Here is a 13629-nt window from a genome sequence, read left to right on the forward strand (position 1 = left end):
ACAGCCGGCCCATCATGACGGACAGAGCTGCCCCCTGCCCTCCCCAGCCATGGCACCCAGCGCCAAGCCCTCCCCGCCCGCCCCCGGGAACAGAGAACCACCTCTGGTCCGTCCGTCCATCCGTCTGTCCGTCCGTCCGGTGTGACACAGCCCGGCAGGCCCTGACCGCCGGCTGCCAGGGGGAAGAGCCCCCGCCCCAGCCGGGCCCCTGAAGCCTTGGCTGCAGTGGATCCTGGAAGACCGCAAACACCCGCCTCCAGCCCCAGACCCAGCGCCCCGCCGGTGACACCTCCCCACGCTCCCTCCACCGCCCCGTCCCCTCAGAGCGCGTCCTGGGCTCCCCGGCCGGCAGTGCCCGGCCTCGGGCCCCACACCCTCCGGCCGCGGCGTGGGGCCGGGGGGCTCCTGCTGAGCAGCCGCGGGGAGGGACTCACTGGCGAGGCGGTGGGCCCGGAGCCGGGGGCGGTGGGCGCGGAGCCGGGGGTGGTGGGTGCGGAGCCGGGGTGCAGCCGGGAGACTCTCTTAGGGGCGCGGCGGGGACTGGGCGGAGACCGGACGCACGGACACCCCCGGGCTCGGTGGGGGAGCGGACTCACTGGCGAGGCGGTGGGCCCGGAGCCGGGGGCGGTGGGCCCGGAGCCGGGGTGCAGCCGGGAGACTCGGGGCCTCGCAGGGGCGCGGCGGGGACTGGGCGGAGACCGGACGCACGGACACCCCCCGGGCTCGGTGGGGGGGCGGCGGGGCCGCCCGTGATGAGCAGTTGAAGGCACAGGCTGGGGCCTGAGGAAGCTGGGCCGGAGCCGCGGGGCCTGGGCCGTACGAGATAGGAGCCCGGCGACCACAAAGGCTATTTCCGTCGCCGCCGCCGCGGCTGCCGGCGAGCACGCTGCCCCCGGAACCGCCCGCCGCGGCCGAAGGCGGGGGGTCCGAGCCGTGGCTACACGGCACGTGGCTCAGTGACCAGGGATCAAGGCACCCGCCGCTGTCAGTCCGATCCCGGCCTGGGCCAGGGACCAGCCGGGGGGGGGGGTCCCCGAGGTGCACAGGTCACGCCCCGGCCCACCCTGAGCAGACAGCACAGGCGCAGCCGAGGGCCTCGCCCACCTGCGCCTCCCATCCCCGTCCCCGTCCCCGTCCCCGTCAGGAGGACCAGCCAGGATGAGGCACGTTTGTCAGCCGTTTCCATGACAACAGAAATCAAATACCAGAAGCAAAGGCGAGAGCCAGCCAGACTGTGGGGGTGGCCGGCTGCCTCCCTGCTCCGTTCCCGGGGAGGGGCCTGGAGGTGCTGGAAGAGGGGGGCTGGGGGAGCAGACCTCACCCCCCTTTGGGCCCAGGACACCCCGCGGGTGTCTGTGCGTCTCCCGGGGCGTCTCGCTGCTGGCCGCCGCGCTTGAGGGGACAGCTCAGGACACGAGGACCGAGTCTGCGAGAAGGGACGGACTGGGAAGGCGCGAACTGAACCCGGCACCCTCCCCGGCCCCTGACTCCTCTTCACCCTCCTCCACCTTTTCTTTTCTTTCTTTTTTTTTAAAAAAAAAACATATATTTTATTGATTTTTTACAGAGAGGAAGGGAGAGGAATAGAGAGTTAGAAACATCGATGAGAGAGAATCATCGACCAGCCACCTCCTGGGGATGTGCCCGCAACCAAAGTACATGCCCTTGACCGGAATCGAACCCGGGACCCTTCAGTCTGCAGACGGGCGCTCTATCCACTGAGCCAAACCGATTTTGGCCTCCTCCACCTTTTCTAAGATCCACTTAAGTCTGGCCCTGGCCGGCGGCTCAGTGGTTAGAGCGCTGGCCCACAGACTGGAGGCTCCAGATTCCACTCTGGCCAAGGGCACGCACCTTGGCTGCAGGTTCCATCCCCGGCCTGGTCCGGGTGTACGCAGGAGGCGACCAATCCATGTCTTTCTCACATTGACCTCTCGCTCTCTCTCTCTCTCTCTCTCTCTCTCTCTCTCTCAAAATTAATGGAAAAAAAAATATCCTCGGTTGAGGATTAACAACAAAAAAAAAGATTTGTTTAAGTCTAGCCGGTTTACAATGTTCTATCAGCTCCCCTGGGCCCTGGGCCCTGAGTGACATCAGCCTCCGCCCTCAGCCGGACCGGAGACGCCAGGTAGACTCTGTCACAGTGACATCTGCCAGCGCTGGTGACCTCGCTTCCTCCAGCCCTTCGGGGCCCACCCAGAGCCCCCCACATTTCGGGACGAAATGTGGGGGGCTCTGGGTGGGCCCCGAAGCTCCCTGTCAGCCACCTGCTCACCCCCCTTCCCTCCCCCCATGTCCACGCTCCTGTCTCAGCCCAAGTTTCTGGCTCCAATGGTCAGATGTTCACTCTTTTTTTTTCTTTTTAAAAAAATATATTTTATTGATTTTTTACAGAGAGGAAGAGAGAGGGATAGATTTAGAAACACCGATGAGAGAGAATCATGGATTAGCTACCTCTTACACACACACACACCCCCACCAGGGATGTGCCCGCAACCAAGGCACATGCCCTTGGCCGGAATCGAACCTGGGACCTTTCAGTCCGCAGGCCGACGCTCTATCCACTGAGCCACACCGGCTTTTGGCAGAAGTTCACTCTTGAAAGCGGGTCTTCTGGCCGCAGATGCTGAGAAAGGCCCCCTGTGACGGTCACCCACAAACCGCGTGCCCCTCCCCGCCTCCCGCACACGGAGCCAGCACAGGGGGCGGCCGGGGCGGGCGCACAGCCCCTCCGCTCGGAGCAGACAGCCGGCAGGATGGCGGTGCTATTTAAAGCCGGTGACAGCCGTCCCGGCATCTGTTTGATGACACGGCGCCGCTCCTGTCACACACGGCGCTGAGCTCCTGACGGGGAGGCAGACGCGAGGACAGGCCCCGGGCGCCCGCCCACGCTCCCCGCTGACAGCGGCAGCGGGAGGGGGTCCAGGCGTGCGTGTCAGAGAGAACATCGGCTGCTCGTGTTACGGTTGGAAAACTGTGTGGCCTGAGCCCCGCCCCGTGGCTCAGTGGGTGGAGAGTGAGCCTGTACGCCGACAGGTGGCGGGTTCGAGTCCCGCTCAGGGCACAGCCCCCGGTTGTGGGTTCCACCCCCGTCAGGGTGTGTGGAAGGCAGCCGGCCCATGTTCCTCTCTCCCGTCCTCTCTCCGAAACCCCACTGAGAGGTTCCAATCAGACGGAACGGAACCATTGGGGGAGTCGTCCGCCGGCTGCTGGGTGTGCGCGCGGCGGCCCGGCAAACACCGGCTGCTCGGCGTCTCTCCGGAGAACAAGACCGACCCTCCCCTCCCTCTCCCTTCACAGCGGAGCTGGCCGGGCCCCGGACCGGGGACCAGCGGAACCAGGACACGCGGGGGGCACTGCGTGTTTCTCCCCATCACGCCCTCACCGAGGAAATAACAGCAACGGCGATAATAATAACCACGGGCTGGGCACTCACCACGCACAGGGGGATGAACCAGGTCCCCAAGGTCATGTCCACCTGGACCCTGTGACTGTGACCGTGTGTGGCTCCGGGGCCTGCAGAGGGGTGACCAGCGGCAAGGAGGTCGCTGGCGGTCAGTGGGGGGAAGCCTGGCTCAGACACAGGGCGGAGGCCGGGGGACGCAGAGGCCGGGGAGACGCAGAGGCCGGGGGGACGCAGAGGCCAAGGGGACGCAGAGGCCGGGGGGACGCAGAGGCCGGGGGGACGCAGAGGCCGGGGGGACACAGAGGCTGGGGGACACAGAGGCTGGGGGGACGCAGAGGCCGGGGGGACGCAGAGGCCGAGGGGACGCAGAGGCCAAGGGGACGCAGAGGCCGGGGGGACGCAGAGGCCGGGGGGACGCAGAGGCCGGGGAGACGCAGAGGCCGGGGGGACGCAGAGGCCAAGGGGACGCAGAGGCCGGGGGGACGCAGAGGCCGGGGGGACGCAGAGGCCGGGGGGACACAGAGGCTGGGGGACACAGAGGCTGGGGGGACGCAGAGGCCGGGGGGACGCAGAGGCCGAGGGGACGCAGAGGCCAAGGGGACGCAGAGGCCGGGGGGACGCAGAGGCCGGGGGGACGCAGAGGCCGGGGGGACACAGAGGCCAAGGGGACGCAGAGGCCGGGGGGACGCAGAGGCCGGGGGGACACAGAGGCCGGGGGGACGCAGAGGCCGGGGGGACACAGAGGCTGGGGGGACGCAGAGGCCGGGGGGACGCAGAGGCCAAGGGGACGCAGAGGCCGGGGGGACACAGAGGCCAGGGGACACAGAGGCCGGGGGGACACAGAGGCCGGGGGGACGCAGAGGCCGGGGGGACACAGAGGCCAGGGGACGCAGAGGCCGGGGGGACACAGAGGCCAGGGGACGCAGAGGCCGGGGGGACACAGAGGCCAGGGGACACAGAGGCCGGGGGGACACAGAGGCCGGGGGGACGCAGAGGCCGGGGGGACACAGAGGCCGGGGGGACACAGAGGCCGGGGGGACACAGAGGCCGAGGGGACGCAGAGGCCGGGGGGACACAGAGGCCGGGGGGACGCAGAGGCCGGGGGGACACAGAGGCCAGGGGACACAGAGGCTGGGGGGACGCAGAGGCCAAGGGGACGCAGAGGCCGGGGGGACACAGAGGCCGGGGGGACACAGAGGCCGGGGGGACGCAGAGGCCGGGGGGACGCAGAGGCCGGGGGGACACAGAGGCCGGGGGGACACAGAGGCCGGGGGGACACAGAGGCCGGGGGGACACAGAGGCCAGGGGACACAGAGGCCGGGGGGACACAGAGGCCGGGGGGACGCAGAGGCCGGGGGGACGCAGAGGCCGGGGGGACGCAGAGGCCGGGGGACGCAGAGGCCGAGGGGACGCAGAGGCCGGGGGGACACAGAGGCCAGGGGACGCAGAGGCCGGGGGGACGCAGAGGCCGGGGGGACGCAGAGGCCAGGGGACACAGAGGCCGGGGGGACGCAGAGGCCGGGGGGACGCAGAGGCCGGGGGGACGCAGAGGCCGGGGGGACGCAGAGGCCGGGGGGACGCAGAGGCCGAGGGGACGCAGAGGCCGGGGGGACACAGAGGCCAGGGGACACAGAGGCCGGGGGGACGCAGAGGCCGGGGGGACGCAGAGGCCGAGGGGACGCAGAGGCCGGGGGGACACAGAGGCCAGGGGACACAGAGGCCGGGGGGACACAGAGGCCGGGGGGACACAGAGGCCAGGGGGACGCAGAGGCCGGGGGGACACAGAGGCCGGGGGGACGCAGAGGCCGGGGGGACGCAGAGGCCGAGGGGACGCAGAGGCCGGGGGGACGCAGAGGCCGGGGGGACACAGAGGCCGGGGGGACACAGAGGCCGGGGGGACACAGAGGCCAGGGGACACAGAGGCCGGGGGGACACAGAGGCCGGGGGGACGCAGAGGCCGGGGGGACGCAGAGGCCGGGGGGACACAGAGGCCGGGGGGACGCAGAGGCCGGGGGGACGCAGAGGCCGGGGGGACGCAGAGGCCGGGGGGACGCAGAGGCCGAGGGGACGCAGAGGCCGGGGGGACACAGAGGCCAGGGGACACAGAGGCCGGGGGGACGCAGAGGCCGGGGGGACGCAGAGGCCGAGGGGACGCAGAGGCCGGGGGGACACAGAGGCCAGGGGACACAGAGGCCGGGGGGACACAGAGGCCGGGGGGACACAGAGGCCAGGGGGACGCAGAGGCCGGGGGGACACAGAGGCCGGGGGGACGCAGAGGCCGGGGGGACGCAGAGGCCGAGGGGACGCAGAGGCCGGGGGGACGCAGAGGCCGGGGGGACACAGAGGCCGGGGGGACGCAGAGGCAGGGCGGAGGCCAAGGGACGCAGAGGCCGGGGCTGCCGAGCCGGGGCTGTGAGCCCAGGTCACCAAGGGTCACGGGTCCCGCGGGGCCAGGGAAAGGCCGGGACAGGCCCAGGCCAGCCCCGTGGGGGCCGAGGCCCGGGACACAGCGTCCGGCCTGATTCAGACGCACGGCCACCGCAGCTGGGATCCTGCCTCCCCCGGTCCCCCCGAGACTGGTCTGCGGGCGCTGACACACTCGGGTCACCGCCCCGCGGCCCGCGGACACCTCCCGGGCCTGCACACCGGCCTCCGGGGCCAGCCTCCCGGCCCCCACGCCGGCCTCCGGGGCCCGCTCGTGGCGAGACCCTGCACGCCCGCCCCTCGCTCTGGTCTCCTGCCAGCGCACAGATCGCAGACCGTGTTATCCTCCGCCATCACGGCTCAGAGTCACCCGGCCGGCGGGCATTCACAGCGCGTGCCGCCGCCGCACAGCGCAGTACATTTCTCAAAAAATAATTTACTCGGCTAACGGCCGAAAATCCCCTAATTTAATGTGTTCTCCGATGTATTTAATTTTCCAGCAAGTGGAACTACACGCTCACGGGCTGAGCGTTTTTGCCAAGTGGAGACGAGCAGCCAAAGAAAATGTTTAAAGAAAAGAGCAGAGCAGAAGCGGGGAGCGTGCGCCAGCCACCGAGGATCCGCCAGCCTCACCGCCGCCTCTCAGCGTGGACAGTCCCCCCACCGGCCGGCGCTCCCCCGGCCTGACGGAGACCGAGGCCCAGAGAGGGGTGGCCTGCCCATCGGGCTCAGGGACAGAGAGACTGAGGCACAGGGAGGGGTGGCCTGGGCACCGGGCTCAGAGACAGGGAGACTGAGGCCCAGAGAGGGGTGGCCTGCCCATCGGCTCAGGGACAGAGAGGGGGTGGCCTGGGCAGCAGGCTCGGGGACAGGGAGACTGAGGCACAGGGAGGGGTGGCCTGGGCACCGGGTTCGGGGACAGGGAGACTGAGGCACAGAGAGGGGTGGCCTGTCCATCGGGCTCAGGGACAGGGAGACCGAGGCCCAGAGAGGGGTGGCCTGCCCACTGGGCTCAGGGACAGGGAGACTGAGGCACAGGGAGGGGTGGCCTGGGCAGCAGGCTCAGGGACAGGGAGACTGAGGCACAGGGAGGGGTGGCCTGCCCACCGGGCTCAGGGACAGGGAGACTGAGGCACAGAGAGGGGTGGCCTGGGCAGCAGGCTCAGGGACAGGGAGACTGAGGCACAGGGAGGGGTGGCCTGCCCACCGGGCTCAGGGACAGGGAGACTGAGGCACAGGGAGGGGTGGCCTGGGCACCGGGCTCAGGGACAGGGAGACTGAGGCACAGGGAGGGGTGGCCTGGGCACCGGGCTCAGGGACAGAGGGGGGGTGGCCTGGGCACCGGGCTCGGGGACAGGGAGACTGAGGCACAGGGAGGGGTGGCCTGCCCACTGGGCTCAGGGACAGGGAAACAGGTCTGCTTTCACCTGCCGCGTCTAAGGCTGATCCATGTGACAGCAAACATGTTCCTTTTGCCAAATGACATTCGTTCGAGGACAGGCCGCGCGGCATGCAGCCCCGTGTCTGCTGACGCCATCGGGCTGTCTCCCTGTGGCGGCTGCCGGCTCGCAACCTGCAGACAGGAGTCCCGGGGAGACTCCCTCCGGCTCCGATCGAGCCCGAGGGGAGCACACGGGAGGAGGTGTTTGCCCGGAGCGCACCCCACAGCCAGGAGGCAGCCGAGCGGCTCCGGGAGAAACGGACGCTAAGTGCAGAGGCGTCCCTGCAGCGCCCCCGGGAGCACACGCCAAGCCCCCGGGAGCACACGCCAAGCCCCCGGGAGCACACGCCAAGCCCCCGGGAGAACATGCCAAGCCCCCGGGAGCACACGCCAAGCCCCCGGGAGAACACACCAAGCCCCCGGGAGCACACGCCAAGCCCCCGGGAGAACACGTCAAGCCCCCAGAATGCACGCCAAGCCCCTGGGAGCACACGCCAAGCCCCCAGAAATGCACACCAAGCCCCCGGGAGCACACACCAAGCCCCCGGGAGCACACGCCAAGCCCCCGGGAGCGCACGCCAAGCCCCCGGGAGAACACGCCAAGCCCCTTGGGAGCACACGCCAAGCCCCCGGAACGCACACCAAGCCCCTTGGGAGCACATGCCAAGCCCCCAGGAGCACACGCCAAGCCCCCGGAAATGCACACCAAGCCCCCGGGAACGCACGCCAAGCCCATGGGGAGCACACACCAAGCCCCTGGGGAATACACACCAAGTGCCTTGGAGCACATGCCAAACTCACGGGGAGCACATGCCAAGTCCCCGGGAGCACACGCCAAGCCCCCGGGAACGCACATCAAGCCCCCGGGAGTGCACGCCAAGCTCACGGGGAGCACACGCCAAGCCCCCTGCACACGACTAGGCTGGAATCTGTGTGCGGCTCCCACAGAAGGTCCATCAGTAAAACCCCTCACACTGCCCACAGGGTGTCAGGAGCCTCGGCCCAAACACACTTCCCTCGCAAAGCATAGACGTTCCTGGAGCAGCAGCGCTGGGATCGGAGAGGACAGGTGCCCCCCTCCCTGGGCACCCGGCACCTCCCCCCCTCCTCAGCTCGCCCCGGGCACCCCCCCCTCCCCTCCTCAGCTCGCCCCGGGCACCCCACACCTCCCCCCCCCCCTCAGCTCGCCCCGGGCACCCCACACCTCCCCCCCCCCCTCAGCTCGCCCTGGGCACCCCACACCTCCCCCCCCCTCAGCTCGCCCCGGACACCCCACACCTCCCCCCCCCCCAGCTCGCCCCGGGCACCCCACACCTCCCCCTTCTCCTCAGCTCGCCCCGGGCACCCCACACCTCACCCCCCCTCAGCTCGCCCCGGACACCCCACACCTCACCCCCCTCCTCAGCTCGCCCCGGGCACCCCCCCCTCCCCCCCCTCAGCTCGCCCCGGGCACCCCCCCCTCCCCCCCCCTCAGCTCGCCCCGGGCACCCCACACCTCCCCCCCCTCCTCAGCTCGCCCTGGGCACCCCACACCTCCCCCTTCTCCTCAGCTCGCCCCGGGCACCCCACACCTCCCCCCCCTCCTCAGCTCGCCCTGGGCACCCCACACCTCCCCTCCCTCAGCTCGCCCCGGGCACCCCCCCTCCCCCCCCCTCAGCTCGCCCCGGGCACCCCCCCTCCCCCCCCCACCGCCTCCTCAGCTGCCCTGGCCTGCGCCCCGCCCGCTCACGGCGGAGCCTGTGGCTGGTCCTTCCCTCCGGCCTCCGGTCTGTCCGAGGGGGACGGCGGAGGGGCCGCAGTGACCATGAGGACCACGGCTGACTCCGGGGGCGGCTCGGACCGGCCTGGCCTCACACTGCCCCCAACAGTTTTTATTAAAACGTCCAAACGCATAGAACGGGACCACTGGACCCTGAGCCCTGAGCACACGGCTGGGTGTCCGGCCGACACTTCTCTGGGCTGTTCATGAAGCACCCTCCCTCCCTCCGTCCGTCCGTCTGTCCGTCTCCCAGCGGCCCGTCTGGCGGCCGTGACGACGCACCCCGGTGGCTGAGGAGGACACACCTGCGTTTCCTGTGGTTCTGTTCTGGGGCCCCGAGTCCCCAGGGGCTCCCTGCTGGAAGCGGCTGAGGCCCGGGAGGGGCGGGGAGAAGGTCTCTCCTCCCGCGGCGTCCGAGCCCCCTCCTCGGCCTGGGCACCAGCACGGCCTCCTCCGGGCGGCACGCGCTCCCTCCGCCGAGAACCGGTCCACCGGCTCCCCGGCTCCTCTCCCAGCCGAGGCCGCACTGAGTCACCTGCCACGTCCTTCCCGTGTGGGCGGCCTGCCCACAGGCGTGGGACGTGGACTGCTGGGGGCCACCGCGCCGTCTTACTTTTCATGCTTTCAAAACAAACTGCGGACGGACAGGGATATACTGACTCGAGCTCCGTATATACTGCCTGGAGGCCCGGGGCACTGGGGCGGGGGGCGGGGGGTCCCCTCAGCCGGCGGTACCCTCTCACATCCAGGACTTCCCGCTCCTCACCGCCCGCCGGCACCACCGCGCCGCACTCACCAGCTCCTGCCTGAGCGTCTGCCCCCTGGTGGTCAGTGCACGACACAGCGACCGGTCGTTTTACCATTTGCTCATTGGGGTTTTATGATGTAGGATAGTTCTCTCTTTTGGTAAAATTTGCATGCAGTGAAATGCACGTATTTAGTGCTCAGCCAATGAATTTCGACAAATGCATGTACCCGCCTTTCTCAAACCCCCAGCAGGAGAGAGGACATTTTCAGAACAGAAAACCCCTCCTGCCCGGGAAGCCCAGCCCCGAGGCAGCCGCCCCGGACCAGCGTGCTGTCTGCACGGCTCCACATGGGGGGACCGGGCGGGGCCGCGGCCTAATGGGCAGAGCCGCTGGGCGAGCCGCCGGGCGCCTCGTGCCTCAGCACCCCCTTCTTCCCATTGCCCCGTGAGGTTCCGTCTGTGAGCACTGCCCGCCCCTCCGCCACCCTCCGCGGGCGGGACCCGAGCTGCTTCCAGGGTTCAGCTCCAACGAGGAAGCTGCTGTGCTCTCCTCCCCTCGCCCAAGCGCCCCCAGAACCTCTGTGGGCCCGTCAGGAGCAGAGGCCGGGGAGACAAGCACAGACCCCGGGGCAGCGTGTGGGCGGGCCTGGCCCCTGCCGGCGGCCGCCATGGACACCCTGCGGCTCCCCTCTGCCTGGAAACTGGCTGGTACCCCCCGCAGTCCCTGCCTCACACACGAGGGAGACCCCGAAGCTCCAGGCCTCAGAGGGTGACGCACGCAGCCCAACAGGCCGCGGCCGGACACTGGGCGTCGGGACCGGAGGAAAGGACCAGCTGCCGCCCACGGCCGGGCAGTGCGGGGCCAGGCGGACAGTCTGGTTTGCAGGCGGCACGGAGGGTCCGCGGATGGGGGAGCCCCAGCACCTCCAGCCCCATGAGTCCCGGTCTCTGTTCTCTCCCCACGCAGGCAGCAGGGACGGCAGACCCACGGGGGCCGCTGTCCGTACCACGCTCCCAGGCACAGAGCGTCTTTCTGCCGTTGTGCGTGCGCTGAACGGTGATCTGTGCATCGACGCAAAGCCTTCGGCACGGAGAGAAGGCTTCTCGGGCTCGGCTGGCACGCGACGGGGCCGCAGGTTTGGAAACAGAACAGCGAGGCCGGCAACAGCCCCCGGGGAGGGTCCGTCAGCCCTTCCGGCCACTCGGCAGGCGCGCGCCCGCTTAGACGGTGAACGTCCCTGAATTATCCTGACGGACGGCCGGCAGGAGTGCGATACCTCCCATCCTCGAGCGAGGCCGCATCGCAAAGCCAGCTCCTCTCCTGAGGAGGTTGCCACGGCGACCTGCCTCTTGGGGGACCGGGCAGGCCAGCCAGCTGCCAGGAGAACCCAGAGCGGCAGCGAGTCCCGAGAGAGGCCGCCCACCACCCGCCCGCCCGCCCGCCCCGGGCACAGGAAGGCGCGGGCACGGAGCGGTCCCTCGGGGCCCAGCCTCGGCTTCCCGTCGCCACGGAGACACAGCGTCTGGAATAACAGCCAGAGGAAACAGGACAACGCCCGCCGCCTCCCTCCTGAAGGCCACTTCCTCCGCCCGAGAGAAAACCAGCCGGGCTTCCCTGCCCACTCCCCGCCCCTGAGGAGTCACCGCCGCGCGGAGCCCCACAGAGGCACAGGCAGAGGGCGCCGGTCCCAGGAGACTCATTGGGTGTTTTCCTCTCGGGTGGCAGGGTCTGCAGAGAACTCACAGGTCCAAGGGGTCCAAACACTCTATAGTAACATACAGAAATGTTTTAAAATGTTTTAAAAGCCAAAACCAGTTTGGCTCAGTGGATAGAGCGTCAGCCTGCGGACTGAAAGGTCCCGGGTTCGATTCCTGTCAAGGGCATGTACCTTGGTTGCGGGCACATCCCCAGTGGGGGGTGTGCAAGAGGCAGCTGATCGATGATTCTCTCTCATTGATGTTTCTAGAGCTCTATTCCTCTCTCTTCCTCTCTGTAAAAAAAATCAATAAAATATATTTTAAAACATAATAATAAAATAAAAATAAGCCGAAACCGGTTTGGCTCAATGGATAGAGCGTCGGCTTGGGGACTGAAGGGACACGGGTTCGATTCCGGTCAAGGGCATGTACCTTGGTTGCGGGCATATCCCCAGTGGGGGGTGTGCAAGAGGCAGCTGATCGATGACTCTCATCGATGTTTCTAGCTCTCTATCTCTCTCCCTTCCTCTCTGTACAAAAACAATAAAATATATTTTTTAAAAATAAACAAATAAAATAAAATAAAAAAATAAAAATAAAATGTTTTTAAAATGTCTACCCGTATTTTCCGGCGTATAAGACGACTTTTGAAACGAAAAAAAGTCAACCGAAAATCGGGGGCAAAAGAGCAAAATTGCACAAAAATTACCTGCAGATCTTGACGGCAAAGTAAGTCTTTTCTTTGAAGTGGGGGGTAGTCTTATACAGCGAATACAGGCCTAAACCTATGTTTTAACTGTAAAACTAGGGGGGTCGTCTTATACGCTGGAAAATACGGTAACAATGTTAAAAAGGTTTTAAAAGGTTCGAGTTAACTTTCCTGAAATGTAAGGTGTGATATGAAGGACACATTCCCCACTGCCCTGAAGCGGGTCTGCCCCCAGAGACAAGGGTTTGAACGTCAGTCACTGACTCGGAGGGACTTGCTAAGATACCCTGTTTCCCCGAAAATAAGACAGTGTCTTATATTAATTTTTTCTCCCAAAGTTGCGCTAGGTCTTATTTTCAGGGGATGTCTTATCTTTCCATGCGCTAGGTCTTATTTTCGGGGAAACACGGTAACCATCTGTGTGCGTGATGTTCTCCCCCTGGAAACCACACGCAGCCCCTCGCCCCCCTTGGGATGAACACGCATGCACTGACATCATTCACTGACAGCCACCTGAATGGCTGTGCGTACAGAACAGGCTTTACAAACGGGTCCTGACAGCCAACATGCTGGCCTGTCGAGGCCGCCACACAGGCACGTCCTTCTGTCATCGGCAGGCGCCGCCCCTCCACGCTCCGCTCCCTGCAGACGACAGAGGACGGCCGGTACCCCCCTTTGTGAGGAGAGCGAGCTCCAGGTGAGGGGCGCCGGGCCCTGCCTCCGGACCCGACCAGCCCAGCTCTGGACCCCGAGGACCGCACCCCGGGTCCCTCCAGCCTTCACCGCAGCCCCGGGAGCGAGTGTGAGTAACACAGTGCTGTGATCTGCAGCTGCACATGTTCACGTGCTGTCATTCCTCCGCCGTTAGCGGAATCACTGTGCGAGCGCTTAAAACTGAAATGAAAGCTTCTGGTCTTTTCAGTCCTAGGCCTGCCCTCGGTCCTGCTTGTGAAGGGCAGCCTCTTCACTAGCAACTACTTAAATGTCCCAACACCTGCCAGGCTCAAGTTTATCTCCGGGGACGCCGTAGGTACACTCCCCGGATCCTCTCCCAGGATCTACTTCTCCTGGCTTCTCTTCCCAGAGAACATTCTAGAATCCACCACGTGCACGGCTCCTCCACATCTTACCGGCCGCTCTCTTTCCCTTCTCAGAGGGCAGGAGTCCACGGCCTTCCCCAGGATCGCGGCTCCCTCCCGAAGGGCCCTCCTGCAGGCGGCCGGCTCCCTGCCAGAGACGGGCGGACGCCCGGTCTACCCGCCGGGCGGAGGGGACAGCATGGCAGCCTCTCTCTGTCCTGCCAGAGAGAAGGACGTTGTGCCTTTCCTTTTAAAGGGAAGTGGAGGGGCTGTTGGGACCTGCTACTCAACAGGACATGGAGGTCCCTTCACTGTGTCCCCCCTCTCTCCTCCCCGCCCCGCCCCCAGTTCTCTGTGCAAACCAT

At 67.1% G+C, this 13629-nt stretch overlaps 1 protein-coding gene across 1 annotated transcript in view; it reads right to left on the reverse strand.

The window, feature by feature from the left end:
- The window catches only part of PARVB (parvin beta), a 303345-nt gene that overhangs the window by 285990 nt on the left and 3726 nt on the right, over nucleotides 1-13629 (reverse strand).

The sequence above is a fragment of the Pipistrellus hanaki genome, assembly GCF_964339955.1.
Source record: "Pipistrellus hanaki genome assembly, chromosome: 3".
NCBI lineage: Eukaryota > Metazoa > Chordata > Mammalia > Chiroptera > Vespertilionidae > Pipistrellus > Pipistrellus hanaki.